The 18,035-nt window shown below is 42.9% G+C and overlaps 1 protein-coding gene across 1 annotated transcript in view; it reads left to right on the forward strand.

Moving 5' to 3' along the window:
* Positions 1–184: 184 nt before the first annotated feature.
* TTLL6 (tubulin tyrosine ligase like 6) overlaps positions 185–18,035 on the forward strand; it is a 61,373-nt gene continuing 43,522 nt past the window's right edge. The window contains exons 1-2 of the mRNA XM_070479334.1: positions 185–979; positions 2,474–2,678. The gene's annotated coding sequence lies outside the window, so the exon portion shown is untranslated. The remainder of the gene's footprint in view (positions 980–2,473; positions 2,679–18,035) is intronic.

Genomic DNA, 18,035 nt, shown 5'->3' on the forward strand with positions numbered 1-18,035 from the left:
CTCAGGTGCGTGGGTTCCAGGGTTTTCCGTCAACTTGTGTGCTCCGGAGCAGCAATCACATCCCAAGGAGCTTATTTCTTCCCCTAGAACGAGAAATGTTCCCCTAGAACATTTACTTTGATAGATAGATAGATAGATAGATAGATAGATAGATAGATAGATAGATGATAGATAGATAGATAGATAGATAGATAGATAGTTAGATAGATAGATAAAATTCTTTCCGTTTTGAATGAGAAAGCTCCATACATTTGAAGGGCCATTGAAAGACCATCTTCATTTCTCTCCTGTCTCCACAAAATACTTCCCTAAGAGTTTTACAGATGAGAATGCCTTTGGCATTTAATCATGCCTCCCACCTGCCCAGGGAGACCCAGCAATCTCCCTGGGTGCCCTAGTTTGTGGTTCATCATTTCCCCTCTAGGAAGAAATTATTCTTTAATGTTAACTCTGTCAAAGTAGTGCCCTTCCTAATTGGGTTAAGAATAAACTCGGCAAGAGTTCCTGCTAAGTCAGTTTAGAGAAAATTCCCCCACCTTTTGATATCTGATGAAACCCTGGCCTATCTTCAGCAAGAATCCTGTAAGTAGGTTTAGCAACAATCCTCCCACCTTGATGTCTTCTCTTAGCAATTTTCCATCCACTTGTCCTTATTGTATTTGGAGTCTAGTGCAGTCTCTCTCCTTTAGTGTAATGTACCCATTACAATAGTCCTGGATAAAGTCCCTCTTTTATCACGTCAGGATAATTATTTCTTAACACGGAACATGCTGAATATGAAAGATTAAATTCAGAAGTGCCCCTTCTCCAAGGTGCAGCATCTGTCTAAATATGAAAGGTAACTTTTCTGTGTCATTTAACGGGGGATCTTATGTCCCCGAAGCCACTTGAGGTTTCAGGCAAGAGAATGAGCGTTTCTAATTCTGCCTTCTCACAAGATTCCTGGCACTCAACTGAGATGAAAGGATGGTGGGAAATGGTGAGTAAACCCAGGAGAGGGGTTTCTGTTGAAAGTTCTAATTACCTTCTGAGTTACCAAAATAATACTCTTCTATCTAAAACTCTGTCTACTGCGGTGAGTGATCTCAAAATCCTGGATATATTTCTATTAATGTTACTTACTAGTCTTTTGAAAAGCACTAGGAGTTGACACCTCCTACACACACACAGCTTACAGTTGAGGTGGTAGTCCTCCTTACTGCGGTAAGAATAAACTCAGTTATGTCTTATCAATTGGTTGTTTTGTTGATAGTTTGGGGAGCTAAATTTGACAGCATAGAAGAAAAAGTTCAGTCTGATGTTTCCAATATAAGTGTCAAGGGAAGGCTGCAAGTACAATCCTTTATAACTGAATATTAAAGAAAGGAGAATTTATATTTAGACCTACAAAGAAAATCTTCCACTTCTATCTTCAACTGCTAGGTATGGGGGCTAACTAAGACTGGAGATTAGGTTACTCCACTGCCTGACACAGTGGGTTATCTCATTTAATCCTTATAAGAGAAGCACTTTTACTATCCCCATTTTATAGTTGATAAAATTGAAGCTTAGAGAAATAAAGTTGCCTGCCCCAAGGTCACACAGCTAGTTAGTGCCATTAGAAGGCTTTGAACCCAGCATTCTGATTCCAGTGTACTCAATCACTATACTCACTGTATTTTTCATGAGAGTTCAGTAATCTGTAAGGGAAGACAAACAAACACATAAATGAGTTTAATACCATGATATTGGCTTTAGGAGAACTGTTATGGTGCTAAAACAAAATTGACTTTTCCTAGGGCCAAGAAGGAAGCTTTCAAAGAAGTGTTAAAGAAAAAGTTATTCTGAAGCCTGTTAAAATGATAACAAGACTTTATTCAGAGCTATTACAATAGAAACATTGCAACAGGGGAGAGAGATTGCACTCAACTCCAAATACAATAAGGACACATAGGAATTCATAGCAATTAAGCAGAGTGGGGGGTGAGTAGATGCAAAACTACTAAAAGGACTCGATACCAAGGGTAATGAGGCTTCTTGCTCAACTGACTTAATAGGATTTTTGCCGAGGTCAGGCTAGGAACTGATAGATATCAGGGTGGAGGATTCTTTCTGAATCAACTTAGGGTTTTTGCTGAAACTGAACTTGCCAAGGATAGACACAGAAGCCCAAGTTTGAGGCCAAGTTGAGAAAAGGGCTCAGAGGAAACTAAGCAGAGTTTGGTCAAAGAGAGAGTGTTTGTCAGATGCTTGATTTATGTGAATAACAAATGTGGCAGGCAGAAAAAGGGATGGGAGGGGAATTTGAGATGGAGGGAGGGAGTGGCCATCTGCAGTAGTGCCTTTACCAGAATTCTCTGTAATGATAGAAATGTCCGCTATCTGTGCTATTGGGTCCAGGAGCCACTTACCACATGTACATCACCCACAGAACGCTTGAAATATGGCTATTACAACTGCGAACCGGATTTTTATTTAATGTAAATTTAACTAGGTTTATGTGACCACTGTCCCAGCTAGTGAAGATCTGCTGGAGCTAGGTGACAGGGCTGTGGACTTTGGAAAGTAGAAGCAGAGGCAACCTCAGAGAAGGTGCCCAACTAGCTACTACTGCTTTCACCTTCACCCTCAGCTCTAGTCCTGCCCAGAAACCAGTGACTCCTCTGGCCTTTGGACTGTCAACTCCATGGAAAAGGAAGGTAAGAGGAATTTTATCCCTGAAGCTTGCTATCTCTGTAACCATCTAGGGACTCTACAGTTTGATAACTTACAATGTAGAGATAGCTTGTATGCCCAGGTCTGAGAAAGAGAAGGAGTAATCAATGGCAAGAAGGCAACTAAAAATTATGTCAAATGTGGTGTTTCATAAACTTCAAGCGAAACCAGAACCAGCCATGCCTCACATTAATCAGGTGTTTCTAAAATGTGCTGGCAAACCAATCACCTACTTAGAACTTCAGGGGATGCTAATATTTAAGAGTGTTTTGGAATGTCCTGTTAAACATTTGGGAGGCATATATTTGTGTTTTAAAAGTACATTAAGTAAACAAAAAAAAATTTCTGTAATTCCACTCATGTTTTCAAGACTGCCATCTATAGAGAAAAATGTGTCTGTCCTTTAATTAGCTGATTCAAATCGATTCAATAGAAATTATTTCACAATTCTGTAAATTGTAAGTAATTTGTGGACAGGTGATTTTGACTTGTCTGATAGAGGTTTGATTGTTTTCCCTCCTTTTCTTGTGGGAAAAAAATCAGTTTTGCCTCAGCTTGCAACTCCTTTCAATATTTCTAATGGAAGAAATTTTCACATATGGAGGTATGGGGAGATTGTTCTGCTAGATGATTTAACTTAAATTTTATGCTGTTTGTGGCCTATCAAATGTATATTATATATCTGTTTTGCCATCAAAGCAAATGGTATAGTGACCAGAAGTTTAAAATGTCCATAAAAATTAAATGCCTCCCTTCCTAGGACACCAGTGCTTGAACTCCTTCGAGGTGTTGACTCCTCGAGGAGTCAACCTTCCCAGGTGTCAAGACCATACCAACTCGCTGTGTATATGCTGATCTGCTTTTTTTTTTTTTTTTTGAAAAGTTGAAGGAACATATCCCTGATGATTTGTTTGATATTCTTTGTTCTGACAAGATATAAAAGTGTATGGAAAACCATGCTTCTCCAGAGCAGTTCTTCAGAGTTGTCTGAGTGGCTGTGTCCTGTGTTATAGTCCTCAATTTGGCTAAACTATAACTCTTTTCTATTCCTATTACAGTTTGGTTATTAATTATTTACATTGACAATGCTTGGGGGTAGTTGGCAGGATATCAGAAAAGCTGGCCTGAGGTCACCTGTATCCTACTTCGGGCTGGTGCTTGGTACCAAGCCCCTTGAAGACCCCCATCCCCGCCCCACCTCTGCCTCACAGCACTCTTCAGATGCTTTGGTGAATTTTCCCTGATATCTGGATATCCTTTTATTAAATGATAGTCCATGACTTTTATTTGAGCTGTTATCTTAAGATCTGTAGTCTTAAGGGGGTAACAGTTCATTTCCTACATGAAAGGAACCTGGGGAGAATTCTTAGACAGAAGACCTGGGGGAAATTCCTAGGCAGGGACCAAGGGGGAATTTCTAGGCAGGAAAGACCTAAAAGAAATTTTGGAATGAACTAGGTTGGCTGAGCTTTTTTTAAAAAAAGTGTGGCTTAAAATTGGAAAGATGTATATGTTATAGTAAAATTAAACTTTAAAAAAAATGAAAACTATGCTTCTAAAGCTTATCAACTCATGGACAGACAGCCACCCACTGAACTGTTGGCTTCATGTATAAGTGATGTGGAGCCAGTACTTGCAAATACTTAAGTGTGTGTGTGAGTCGCTCAGTTGTGTCCGACTCTTTGCGACCCTATGGACTGTATAGACTGTAGCCTGTCAGGCTCCTCTGTCCACAGAATTCTCCAGGCAAGAATATTGGGTAGACATTCCCTTCTCCAGGGCATCTTCCCAACCCAGAGATCAAACCTGGGTCTCCTGTATTGAAAGCAGATTCTTTAACATCTGAGCCACCAGGAGAGCCCCCTTGGTTCAATTAGTAGAACCTAAAATTGAAAAAAGAAGGTGGGAGAGGGAAGAAGCCTGTTAAGCAAGAACACTCTGAGATCTTTCTGTGTGTCTATCTGGATGTATGTGTATCTCTTTGTGTGTTATAAATATGATATGTTTCTATCTCCAAATGATATTATCTAATTTATAAAAGAGCTCTATTTACTTGACTTAAGCATAAGCACCTACAAATCAAATATTTCTAAATGTAACAAAAAACTATCCTCCAAGGTGGCAGAGTAGAAGGGTATGTGCTTTCTACTTTGGTGCCAGAGCACCAAAATCACAATTAGCTGTTGAACAACCATTGTCAGGAGGATGCGGGGAACTACCAAAAAATATACCCCCAATCCAAATACAAAGCAGAAGCCTCAACAGGATGGTAAGAGGGGCACAGTCATGATATCAAATCCCATATGCCTGCCAGGTGGGTGACCCACAAACTGGAGAACAATAATACCAAAGAAGTTCTCCCACTGTTGTGAAGGTTCTGACCCCCACATCAGGCTTTCCAGCCTCTGGAGATCCAGCAAAGGGACTGGGGATCCCCAGGGAATCTGACTTTGAAGGACAGCAGGATTTAATTACAAGACTTCCACAGGACTAAGGGAAACAGACTTCACTTTTGGAAGGCACAGACAAAATCTTGAGCTCACCAAGACCCAGGGGAAATGAGTAGTGACCTCACAGGAGACTGAACCAGATATACTTGCTGGTGTTGGAGGGTCTTCTGTGGAGGTGTGGGTCAGCAATGACTCTCCTTGGGGATGGGGGCACTGGAGCGGTAGTCCTGGAAGGTGCCCCTTGGTCTAAGTCCTCCTGGAGATCTCCATTAACTCTACCACAGAGCCTGTTAGACCCCAGGGCTGGGTCACCTAAGGCAAAACAATTAACAGTGAGGAGCATAACCCCACCCATCAGCAGATAAGTGCAACACCCAGTTTTTCCCTCCGCCAGTCCCTCCCATCAAGAAGCTTACACAAGCCTCTTAGCCTCCTCCATCAGAGGGCAGACAAAAGAAGCAAGAAGAACCACAATCCCGCAGCAACTAGAACAAAAACCACAACACAGAAAGTTAATCAGAATGAAAAAGCAGAAGGTTAGGTCCCAGATGAAGGGACAAGATAAAATCTGAAAAACAACTAAATGAAGTGGAAACAGGCAACCTTCCAGAAAAAGAATTCAGAATAATGATTGTGAAGATGATCTAGGATCTCAGGAAAAGAATGGAGACGATGCAAGAAATATTTGCCAAAGACCTAGAAGAACTAAAAAACAAACATGTGGAGATGAACAATACACTAGAAGGAATCAATGGCAGAATAAGGCAGAAGATTGGAAAGGTAACCTGGAAGAGAGAATGGTGGAAATCACTGCTGCCAGACAGAATATGGAAAAAAGAATGAAAAAAAATGAAGACAACCTAAGAGACCTCTGGGACATGCCAACATTTGCATTACAGGGATCCTAGAAGAAGAGAGAGAGATACGACCTGAGAAGAGATATTTGAAGAGATAATAGCTGAAAATTTCTCTAACATAGGAAAGGAAGTAGTCAGCTAAGCTCAGGAAGTACAGAGAATCCCAGGCAGGATAAACCCAAGGAGGACCACACTGAGATACACCTAGTAATCAAACCGACAGAAATCAAAGACAAAGGTAAAATATTAAAAGCAACAAGGGAAAAATGACAAATAACATATAAGGGAACTCCCATGAGTTTATCAGTTGGTTTCTCAGCAGAAAGTCTACAAACCAGAAGGGAATGGCATGATACATTTAAAGTGATGAAAGGGAAGAAACTACAACCAAGAATACTCTACCCAGCAAGGAGCTCATTCAGATTTGACAGTTAAATCAAAAGCTTTTTCAAATGCCATTTGTCATCAGAACTAAGGCTTGCACTAAAGGGACTGAACCCAAGTATTAGGGAAATGACTTTCACACAAAGGCGAAGACAATAGAATCTGTAAAGGTTACGGCACTATAGATAAAGTCCATTCTACCTTCATAAAAATGAACCCTTCACTGTCGAACTTTTGCCGTCCTGATGTCCTTGGAACATGACAACAGTCTGCTCCCAAATCAGAGAAATTAAGATGGGTAAACAATAGCTGTAAGCTAAACAACTGAGGCTATGGGAAACCCAATACAGCTGCTCGGCTCTTCTTGCTTCTCTGGCAAGCCCCATTTTTGCTTGATGGGTTAAACTCTTCCCTTGCTGCAAGGCTGACATCCTTTTAGTGACAAAGAAACTGTTAGAAAATGTATTTTCCACGTGGAGTATGCTTTTTCCAGCGATCAAGGCACCTACTTCACTGGGAAAATCATAGTTGTCTTCTTTTTTATTCTATTTATTTATTTTTGACTGTGTTGCACAGCTTGCAAGATCTCAGTTCCCTGACCAGGGATCTAATCCGTGCCCCTTGTAGTGGAAGCAGAGAGCCCTAACCACATGATTGCCAGAGAATTTCCAACGTAGGAGTCTTAAAAAAAAAACTCACAAACTTCTTAAAATTATTACTTTCACTATCATCCTCAATCACCAGACAAGTTCAACAAAACTAAAGGAAAAACTAAACTCAAGCAGGACAAAAATCAGCTACATGGGATTTGACTAATTGGTAAATATGATTATGATTTTTGTGACTTTTTGTCTGAAATACTGCTGACTTCTAATCTTTGTTTTCCAGAGATGAGGCAACTTTTCTCCTTAAACTAATTATGGCTTATAGCAATTTGGTAAATTATACCTTTATAAGCAGAATTCATGTATGGATGTGAGAGTTGAACCATAAAGAAGGCTTAGCACTGAAGAATTGGTGCTTTTTTTTTTTTTAAACTTCATAGTTTCTTCACCTTTATTTAGGTAATGTAATTTAATGTACACATTAAACTGTTAAAAAAATCAGTGAATGGAATAACACCAAGGAAAATCTTCATGCTATTTTATTTCCACTAGAAAAATATTATCTATATAAAATTTGGTCCAGTTTCTTCCCCTTTATCTCTGCCATTCAAATTTAAATGCTTTAATTTTATTCCAGTAAAAATCACATATCTGACATGATAAAATACTTCACATCATTAAATTAATAGGGTTTAGTTGAATTAGGTGTGCTCTTTCTTATTTCTTAGGAATAGTAGCTCATCTTTCCTACATGTTATTTCCTTCTACTTTTATTCTTCTGAGTTAACTAAGTAAGGCATATCTGTTTTCCCACATCCAGCAATACAAGTGTTATAGAAGTGTAATTTATAACATTAGTAACTAGATTCATCATTAATCTTCAATTCATGTTGTTCTCCTTATTATATGGTATTTCCATAATATCTCCAGATACTTCAACCGATTAAGCCATTAGTTTAAAAATACTATTAAATTTCCAAACTAAATAACACTTGGCCCACTTAGAGTGATGCTGTCGTGAGAGGTCCTTGCACAGCTATTGCTTCGATCTCAACACAGCCTCCTTTGGGCAAAGCAGCAACCTGGTAAGCAGCTCGCGCAGGAAAACTCTTCTGGAAATATTGTTTGTAGACATCGTTGACAGTACTGAAGTCATTTATGTCAGCCAGCAAAACAGTTGCTTTTACCACATTTGTGATGTCACAGCCTGCTGCTTTCAGAATCTCACCTATGTTTGTAAGAGCCTGTTTAGCCTCTTCTGCCACCCCTCCTGGCACAAGCTGTCCACTTGCAGGGTCCATGCCTAGCTGTCCTGAAATGTAAATGGTCCTGTCGAATAACACAGCCTGACTGACTGACCAGCCGGGGCCAGAATCGGGGCTTTAAAGCATCACCCGAATTGGTGCTTTTTAACTGTGATGTTGGAGCAGACTCTTAAGAGTCCCTTGGATTGCAAGGAGATCAAACCAGTCAATCCTAAAGGAAATCAGTCCTAAATATTCATTGGAAGGACTGATGCTGAAGCTGAAGCTCCAATACTTTGGCCACCTGATGCAAAGAACTGACTCATTGGTAAAGACCCTGAATCTGGGAAAGGCAGGAGGAGAAGGGGACAACAGAGGATGAGATGGTTGGATGGCATCACCGACTTGACGGACATGAGTTTGAGCAAGCTCCAGGAGTTGGTGATGGACAGGGAAGCCTGGTGTGCTGCAGTCTACAGGGTCACAGAGAGTTGGACACGACTGAGAACTGAACTGAACTGAATTGAAGCAGAATTAAATCACTTTTCTTTTTACCTGATCCCTCCAGAATTTAGAAACTCCTAGGTTCTCAGCAGTCTTTCCCACAAAGGCAAAATGGTTATAAGATGCAAGAAAAACTGACTTTATAAATGATCTGTCTAATTGGCTCCGCCCAGTAATAGTCAAATTTTCCACTTTGCTTCATAGACAATTATCTGATATATTGTCATAGTATGTATTATTATTCTTTTCCTAGAGGAGCCTGGTAGGCTACAGTCCATGAGGTCGCAAAGAGTCAGATACGACTGAGCGACTAAGCACAACACATGTTAAAGGTCAAGTGCTTGGGGCTGGTGCACTGGGATGACCCAGAGGGATGGGATGGGGAGGGAGGTGGGAGGGGGGTTCAGGATGGGGAACACATGTAAATCCATGGCTGATCCATGTCAGTGTATGGCAAAAACCACTACAATATTGTAAAGTAATTAGCCTCCAACTAATAAAAATAAATGAAAAAATAAATGAATAAATAAAGGTAAAGTCCCTGGAACACCGGTGCTGGTACTCCTTTGATGAGAAGATTCCCTTCCCAGGTGCCAAGGTCATACTGATTTGCTGTGTGCATGCTGATATTCATTGTTGTTTTTTTTTTAAAAAAAACCTTGAAGGAATGTATCCCTGATTTGTTTGATTTTTTTTTATCTGATAAGATATAAAACTGTGTTTCTCCAGAGAAGTTCCTCAGAGTTATCTGAGAATTTTCTCAGAGTTATCTGTCTCTTGGTTGGCTCAAATATAACTCTTTTCTATTCCTATCATAGTTTGGTTATTGATTATTTGCACTGGCAATTCTTTTCATCAAATTGTGCTGCTTTTTTTGAACTAGCTGAACCATCTATCTTCACTGAATGAGCTAAATAAAATCTTTAACATGAGTTCAAATTCACTTTTATACCTGTGTGAATCATGGTTTTACCTTTTTTGGTGAACATTTTCTTAATATTTTTAATGCATACAAATACATATTTGACATAATTGTAGTCACAGTCTATAAATTTTTTTTCACTTACTATATCAGGTAAAAAATTTTTGTATACTGCTATAAAACTTCATAATGATTGGGAGTTTTTTTTGGTTGTTGTTACATAAGCTTTCTTCCCCATTCTCTAAGCATTGAATATTTAAGTTATTCAACCTTTATTTATTATTGTTGTTATTTGACCATGCTGTGCAGCATACAGGATCTTAGTTCCTCAACCAAGGATTGAACCCAACACCCCTGCAGCGGAAGCATGGCGTCCTAACCACTGGACTACCAGGGGATTCCCTAAACCACTTTTAAAAAGCAAAGATTCTGCATTTGCTTAACTCCTTTTGAAATTCTTTTTTTTTTGTAATTCTGGAATTTGACTATCATTACTATTTTTTAAAATAAAGAAGTATTTATTTATTTATTTGGCTTTGTCAGGTCTTAGTTGCTGCATCCTGGATCTTCGTAGCCTCGTGTGGACTCTTTCGTTGCCATGTATGGACTCTAGTTGCGGTGAGCAGGCTCAGTAACAGTGTTTCAAGGGCTCCAGAGCATGTGAGCTTCAGTAGTTGCAGGATGTGGGTTCTCTAGTTGTGGCACAGAGGCTTAGTTGCTCTGTGGTATGTAGGATCTTACTTCCTTGACCAGGGATGGAACTTGTGTCCCCTGCATCGGAAGGTAGATTCTTAACCACTGGATCACCAGGGAAGTCCCTCATTACTATTTTTACCATATAAAATGACACCAATGTGTAGGTGAAAGGACTCCATACTATATACTCATTTCACACACATACATGGGTACACAGTATGGAGTCTATAAAAGAAGTATTACTGGGAAATGAGTATTCTAATTTGAAAGAAAATAAAAAGGCAACTCTGACTATAGAGGATCCTTTTGCTACATGTAGTGCCTTCAGTGTGGGAGACCCAGGTTTGATCCCTGGGTCGGGAACATCCCCTGAAGGAAATGGCAACCCACTCCAGTATCCTTGCCTGGAAAATTCCATGAACGGAGGAGCCTGGCAGGCTACAGTCCATGCAGTTGGACACAACTGAGCGACTTCACTTTAGTGCACTGATAAGTACGTGCGTCTGGTGTCTCCAAGGTACCCAGCAAGCTGCCCTGCACACATAAAGTGTTCAAGTAATGTGCCTATTATTTCCCCTGCAGTCAGGGCCACTTTCTATGGAATTTGTTTCTAAAAGCATCTGCACCAAAAAAAAAAAAAAAAAAATCAAAACAATCAGGAATAGTAGCTCCTTTCAGGGAAAGCTGTTTCCCCCAGAAGGCAGAGGGAAGATGAAAAAGGACAAAATAAAAACAGAAACTGGAAGCTCCATTGTTCCTGGGCAAGCAGCCCTATTCCCTGGGCCTCTCTGAGCCCTATCAGATACACACCAAAACGGAAGACCTTAGAAGAGGTGCTAGACAGCAATTTCTGTTTCTGTTTCACCAATAACAGTACTAAAAAGTGTGCGAAGGAAGGAGAAGTTCTCTATGAAACCCTGCATGACCTTGGCCAAGGCATCATATTCTTCCGGGCCTCAATTTTCCTCATCTGCTAACAAGAGAAATACCAGGAGAATCTTTAAGATCTCTTCTGATTTAACAAGACTTCTGATTCTGTGATTGGACATACCTCTATAATATTTCCTAATACATTGCATCATTTCTATTTCCTACTTCATCCCTGATACATACACCAGTACTTTCTTTTGATTGGCACAAGAAGAAAGGGCTTCTAGGCTGGATCTTGGGTCAGGGGACCAAAAGCAGGACTCTCTTTTTTCTTTAATTAAAGGAAGTGTCTCAAACTGGGAAACAGTGTGTGTCAACTGTGAATAAACTTCTGAGGGTTCTGTTATTATTGTCTTTTCTTTATTTAGTCAGGTGGGTGCCTTAGGAACAAAAAGACAGTGAAAACAACAGCTTCAGACCTGTATTTTTTCACACACTTTTGCTTCTTAGTTGGAGCTCAGAGGAGGGGACACAGTTTACATTTTTTGAGAGGACTGCAAGGACCCTCTAACACACTGCTTTAACCTTCACACCTAAGCTCAGAAAACCCCAGTGTTTGTCATGTGGGTTTTCCTGTTTCTGGTTTGTCTGCTACAAACCGCTGATGCTCTCGGATTTCCTGGCTGTCACTCTCTGGCCCTGGAGGGGATGCCTGAGGGGGCTGAACCCTGCTTTGCTCTATCGTGGGGGCAGCTCAACTGTTCACCCTGTGTTTGTTCCTGTCATTACCCCTGAAAGGACAGCAGTGCCAGGCTCTGGCCTATTAGCTCCCACTGCGGCCAACCCTCTCATAAATAACCCGTTGTCAGGGATTTTAATGGAAGCCCTCTGGAAGCTGTAAATCTTTGTGGCTCCCTCCTGCATCCTCTCTCTCATTTCCATCACAATATTACTCCAGAGGGACCAGAGACCAAAGCATGAGCTTGCCAGAGCAGATTGGTAGGACACTGGGGAAAGAAAGAGGCGGGATGGGGGAGGGGAACAGAGCTGGGACAGTTGGTCTTAGGGAAGCATCTGTTGGGTGGCCAGTTGATGATGGTCACCTGGATCCCCAAGGCCCTGGAGAGGGGGAAGGGCAAGATGGCCTAGGGCCACCTGATGGGAAGAGGGAAGAGAACAGGATGGCAGAGAGGTTTCTGGAAGGGTGTACCTCGGGCCCTCCAGTGTGAATTTATGCACCAAGTAGCAGGATTTTAGTGTCTGCTTCAGGTTAAGCTATGCCTTTACCTCTAGCCTCCTCCTTCAGCAGATCAGCAGGTAAAGGGGCGGTGCCCTGTGTTGGCAGGAAAACCTTTCCTCTACCAATTTAGGTCTGAAAGGTAACAAAGTTTTTTATATACACCAGAGCATTCAGGAGTGAGTAACTACCCCAAATAGCTAGGGATTAAGGTTTATACATCAGTTTAATAAGAGTGGGGGTGTTGAGGGATTCACAGGATGGAAGTCTCATTCACAGGATGAGACTTGTTTACACAATTTTTTGGAATGTCCAAGAAAATGGGACATTCTAAATGGCTGGGTGATGCCTGCCTGACTGGAGATCTTCCTGGATGGGTGGAGGGGGTTGCCAGGTTGTGACCACTGGTGTTTGGAAAACTCTGGTTTATTTATATCAGGGAAGTTCAAATAGGATTTCTTTCTGCATCGGCTGTAGCCCAAATATTTTTACTTTATTTTTAAAGTAAAAATTCTCCTGAAGGTTTTTTTTTTTTTTTAAAGTCTATTCACCTGCTGTTTCTCCAGTATTCTATCACAGCATGGGACAAAATCCTGGGCACAAAGTTCCCAGTGAACCTGCTGAAACTTAGCTCCTGGACTAACTTTAGCGTGCTTCACATCACAGATGTGGATTTTGTCTTTTCCCTTAGCTGTTTTGACTACAGGTTTTCTTAGGGGGCCTTCTCCTTCTTACATGTCTCCCCTCAATTGCTGGAAAAGAAATGATCCCAGTCTTACATAAATCTTACTCCTTGGGACTAAACGATCTTTTTTCACAGGAGCAGCTATATTTCAGTGGCATCAAGTCAAGCATCTGGAAAGATTTCAAGAACGAAGAGGGATGTATATCCCTCCTCGGTTCAATCCGTAAGGGAGCTTCTCAAAATCGCTCTGGTTCAAGACTTAAAATCAATCCTTTGTTCAATCTTTCACCAATCTGAATCAACCCAGGCAAAAACTGCTCTGTGCTGTGCTTAGTCGCTCAGTCGTGTCCGATTTTTTACTGGCTGCCAATCCTTTCCAGGCAGGACTCTAAGCTCAGACAGGTGGAAACTTTAGGGAACCACAATTATTTGAATCCAGTCACAACTCTGATTCTCCACCTGAGAATAGTCAAGGTGTTGTTTTGAGAAGTCAAAACCCCTGAGCCCTGGGCAGCTCTTTCCTATTGGCCAGTTCAGTGGCGGGGTCAGGACCCTCCCACCCTCTGAGGTATCGTGATTCAATAAGCCTGAGCGGTTCGTCACAGGCTTGTGATACCCATTTTACTGCTAAAGAAGCTAAGTCTCAGGGCACGTCGGCTGTCCGAGGTTACACAGGCAACCTGAGATCTCGACTTGGGTTTCAATCTAGCCCTCTCTGCAAGGTGTTCCCTGCTCCCGGCAGTGGATGTTTACCCTCTACAGAGTGCCTAAGGGCCAAGGCGCCCCTCGCTCGGACCGACTGTCGCCGCTGGAGCTCCACAATCAGGCGTTCTGATTCGCTCTGGCCCCCCGACGTTCAAGCCGCGCCTGCGCACGACGCCCGGACGGCGCGGGCCGGATCCGCCGAGGACCCGGGGGCGGGGCGGACCGGGGAGGGCTGGGCGGATCCGGTAAGGCGGGGACCCGCGGAGGGCAAGCGGTAGTTGCGCCTCGCGCGGCGGGAGCGCGGTCCGCGTCTCAGCGTCCTCTGCGTCTCCCGGGACGACCTCGGGCGCTTCTCTCTCCGAGCGGTTAACTGGATTCGGGAGGCGGGGGGGCATGCCAACTACCGAAGGGGCCAATCGAAGGCCTGGAAAGACCTATATGCAAATGACGGGGGGGCGGGCGGACCCCAAATTAGGAGCGGCTCGGGTTGGGGTTAGGGGTTGTCTGGCAGCCAGTGGGAGCGTGTCTCCTTCGAGGAGGGGACCCACGAGTGTGGTTGCGAGCGATACGGGCGGCAGAGCGGGGGCGACACGGGGGAATAGGAATTGCGGGTAAGAGCGCCCCAAAGCCCGCTGCTGCCTCCAGGCCGCGGCCCCCTAGTGCCTCCCTACTGAAAACCGGGTTCTACATGCCCTCCACCCCCGCCCCGGTCCTCCACGGTGCCCAGTTTCCCAAGGCTACCTACTGGTGGCATTCTGTGGCAAAAGCCTCCCGCACGCCCTGCTTCCTCTCGGTTCTGCTGTAGCCCACCTCTAAGCAGGTCTAGGTATCGCTCACCCTCTTCCACGCCCCATACTTAATTCACTGCTAAAATATTCTCACTCCCTTTTCTCATCCTGAGGACCCCATGCCAGGACCTTTCTCACACACCAACCATTCTTTTCCCAGCTCCTCACTCTTTCCTAACCTATCTTTCCTCCCAAACCTGGGTCGCCCTCTGTGCGCACCCTCACTTCCGGCCCTCCCTCGATTTCCCCAAACCTCTGCCCCCAGGGGGGTTGTCCCTGAGATACCAGAGATCCCTGGGAATCGCACAACTCTCTCCCTTTCCTCCTTCCTCATCCTCCGATCCTTCTGATCACCTTTCTTCCTTTGTCTGGAGAATCCTTACAGAAATACACTTCTGTTTCTCCTGGCAGCGCAGCCCCCTGCAAATAACCTACCTCCTTTCCAGCCCTCTGCAAATAACCTATCTCCTTTTTCTTTCACTTCTAGGCGTTATTTCTCACCTTCCTGAAGGAAAACTCTTCTAGGCTTGAGGAAAGTTCTATGGGATTTGAACCCTAGGGAAAAATGTAACTTACATTTATTAATAGGAATGAACGTGGGAAGGGAGCTAACAGTTTACTGAAGCCTAGTATGTGCTAGACACTTGTTATTTATTGTGTACACCAGTGCCACAATTATATTTTCATTTTACAATAGCCCTTGTTTTGAACCAAACATAGCTTTAAGAGCTTTAGAAATGTTAACTCACTTAATCTTTAAAGCAACCCCATGAGGTGAATATTATTTTCATTTTACTTACGAGGGAACTGAGGTACAAAGAGACTCACTCACCCACAGTCACCATTCTGTTATAGTAAGTGGTAGAGGTGGGGTTTGGATCCAGAACCAATCTGTCTTTGCTAGTTACGTACTGCGTATTGTGGAGAAAATGACTGGGTATGAGCCTGCCTGAAAATTGCATCTTCCAGTCTTGCAGAATGCCTTGATTTCTAGCAGAATAAAAGATGGCATCTGAGTCAGCAAGTTTCTTGTTCACAGGGAATGTGGCCAGTTATTCTCAGCACTTATTGGCAAAACCCTTGAATAGTTGAGTGCCTCCCTTGTTAGTCTGTGTTTTGATAAGGGTCCCTTTAGGCCCTGTGCTGAGATTCAAAGGGTGGATAGAATGAAAAGCCAAAAGACCATAGTGAAAGTGAAAGTCTCTCAGTTGTGTCCAACTCTTTGTGACCCCAGGGACTGTATAGTCCATGGAATTCTCCAGGCCAGAACACTGGAGTGGATAGCTGTTCCCTTCTCCAGGGGATCTTCCCAACCCAGGGATTGAACCCAGGTCTCCTGCATTGCAGGCAGAGTCTTTACCAGCTGAGCCACCAGGGAAGCCCTTTCTTTCTGAAGTCATAGTTTTATGCTAAAATATAGACCAAATAGTGCTCAAATTGACTCTGGTAACAGGGGCAGGAAAAAAAGCCTTGCTAGAGTAGGGGAAGGAATGGAGGACCATTGTAGGCATTTTATTTTATCCTGCCTGCTTCAGAGTTCAAAGCACTTGCCTGGATATTAAGCTTTTATCTTCTTGGTGATTCCGTAATGACGGAAAAGATAGGAAATGAGGGAGAATATAAGCACTGGCTTCTAAATATGATATCCTATGTCAAAGAGGCAAAGCTAAAAGCAAGATCCAGAGATCTTATTCTGCATCTTTTTTTTGTCCCATCTACTTCTGTCTTTTTCTAAGAGCTAGCAGAGGCATTCTATGCTTCTGGTTGGGGAATGAGGACCAAAAGATGAAAAGGTGAGTGGAGTGCAGGAAAACCTGTTATTTGGAAGAAGAGAAGGAAATCACAGGCAGACACAGTAGGAAAACTCTTCAGTGCTGAATGAATTCCTGCAGACCAAAAGAAAAGCCTAGGTTGTGAAGGTCAGGGTTAAAAAAACTAACATTTGAAACACTTAACAACCAAATGATTCTTTCCTCCCTTTTACAGACCCCCATATTAATCCCTGGTAGCTCAGCTGGTAAAGAATCTGCCTGAAATGCAGGAGACCCCAGTTCGGTTCCTGGGTTGGGAAGAGTCCCTGCAGAAGGGATAGGCTACCCATTCCTGTATTCTCAGGCTCCCCTGGTGGCTCAGATGGTAAAGAATCTGCCCGCAATGCGGGAAGCCTTAGTTCAATCCCTGGGTTGGGCAGATCCCGTGGAGGAATGCATGGCAACCCAGTCTAGTATTCTTGCCTGGAGAATCCCTATGGACAAAGGAGCCTTGCAGTTTGCAGTCCATGGGTTGCAGAATCAGACATGACTGAGCAACTAAACATATTAATTCAGCATAGCAAAGGAAAGCACTAAACATTTCCCACCCTTCTGTAGCACCTCTTGGGCCAAGAAGAGTACTCAACATGTGTAGTCTTTGAGCAATGGAAATGAGTCCCTCCAAGTAACCTGCATTGTGTTTGCTTGCGTGGAGCTATCCCAGTGCTCATCCCCTCCCCCTGGTGGTCAATGGAAGTCATTTTCATGCTGTCACTAGGCTTTGGTTGGCAGCCTCTACTTGGAAGATCCCAAGATCAAATCCCATACCAAAATGCAAACAGGGTTTTTTCACTATCTTAACTATTTTACTTGGGAAGGGAAATTGACTGTGTCATCAAGAAAAACTGAAGATGATATTTTCTATGTTTGCTACATATATTTGTGCAGCATAGTATGTATGTTGTTTTTGCTTTAATTCCCTAAGTCCCTTGGTCTATATTGCCTGCCCACTGACTGGCATAATGGAAAGCTATGTAGAAGGGCAGGAAGCAGGGGCTTTGATCCTGGCTCTGCTGACTTCTCTCCAGCTTTGTACAAGTTGTCCCTCTCCGCTAGCTGGGAGGGGGATTTCAAAACCTCTAAGAAGCAAACAGACCGAACTAGACAATTTCCAAGGTCCCTCCCAGCTGTAATATTCAGGAATTCCACTGGAACATGCTCTGATTACACTCAAATAAGAGCCCTGGTACAGTGTGGACACTGGCGAAAAGAAGGGAAAGAAACAGTGAAAATACATACACAGTAGAAACAATAGGGCTGGTCTCGGATTATGTCAGATCTGGGGAGATCCAGGCCCCTTGTTGGAAGTGGGAATTTAGAAGCATTTGGCTTAAAGGAAAATGGTGTGGGACCAGCTGATTCTTAAGAGGCTAACATCACCAAGACTGCTTATAGGAGCTAGGAAAGCAGTCGCTTCACTTTATGGTTACAGTCGTTTATGGGTGATTGGCAGAGAGGAAAAGGCAGTGGATGGAGTGTAGAGGAGAGACAGGCTGTGGGGTCAGATGAATATGAATATAGCTTCTAATCCCAGGTCTGCCTCTTACCCTCTCTGTGTTTCAGCCTTCTCATCTGTAATAGAA

Source organism: Odocoileus virginianus, chromosome 17 (assembly GCF_023699985.2).
Source record: "Odocoileus virginianus isolate 20LAN1187 ecotype Illinois chromosome 17, Ovbor_1.2, whole genome shotgun sequence".
Taxonomy (NCBI): domain Eukaryota; kingdom Metazoa; phylum Chordata; class Mammalia; order Artiodactyla; family Cervidae; genus Odocoileus; species Odocoileus virginianus.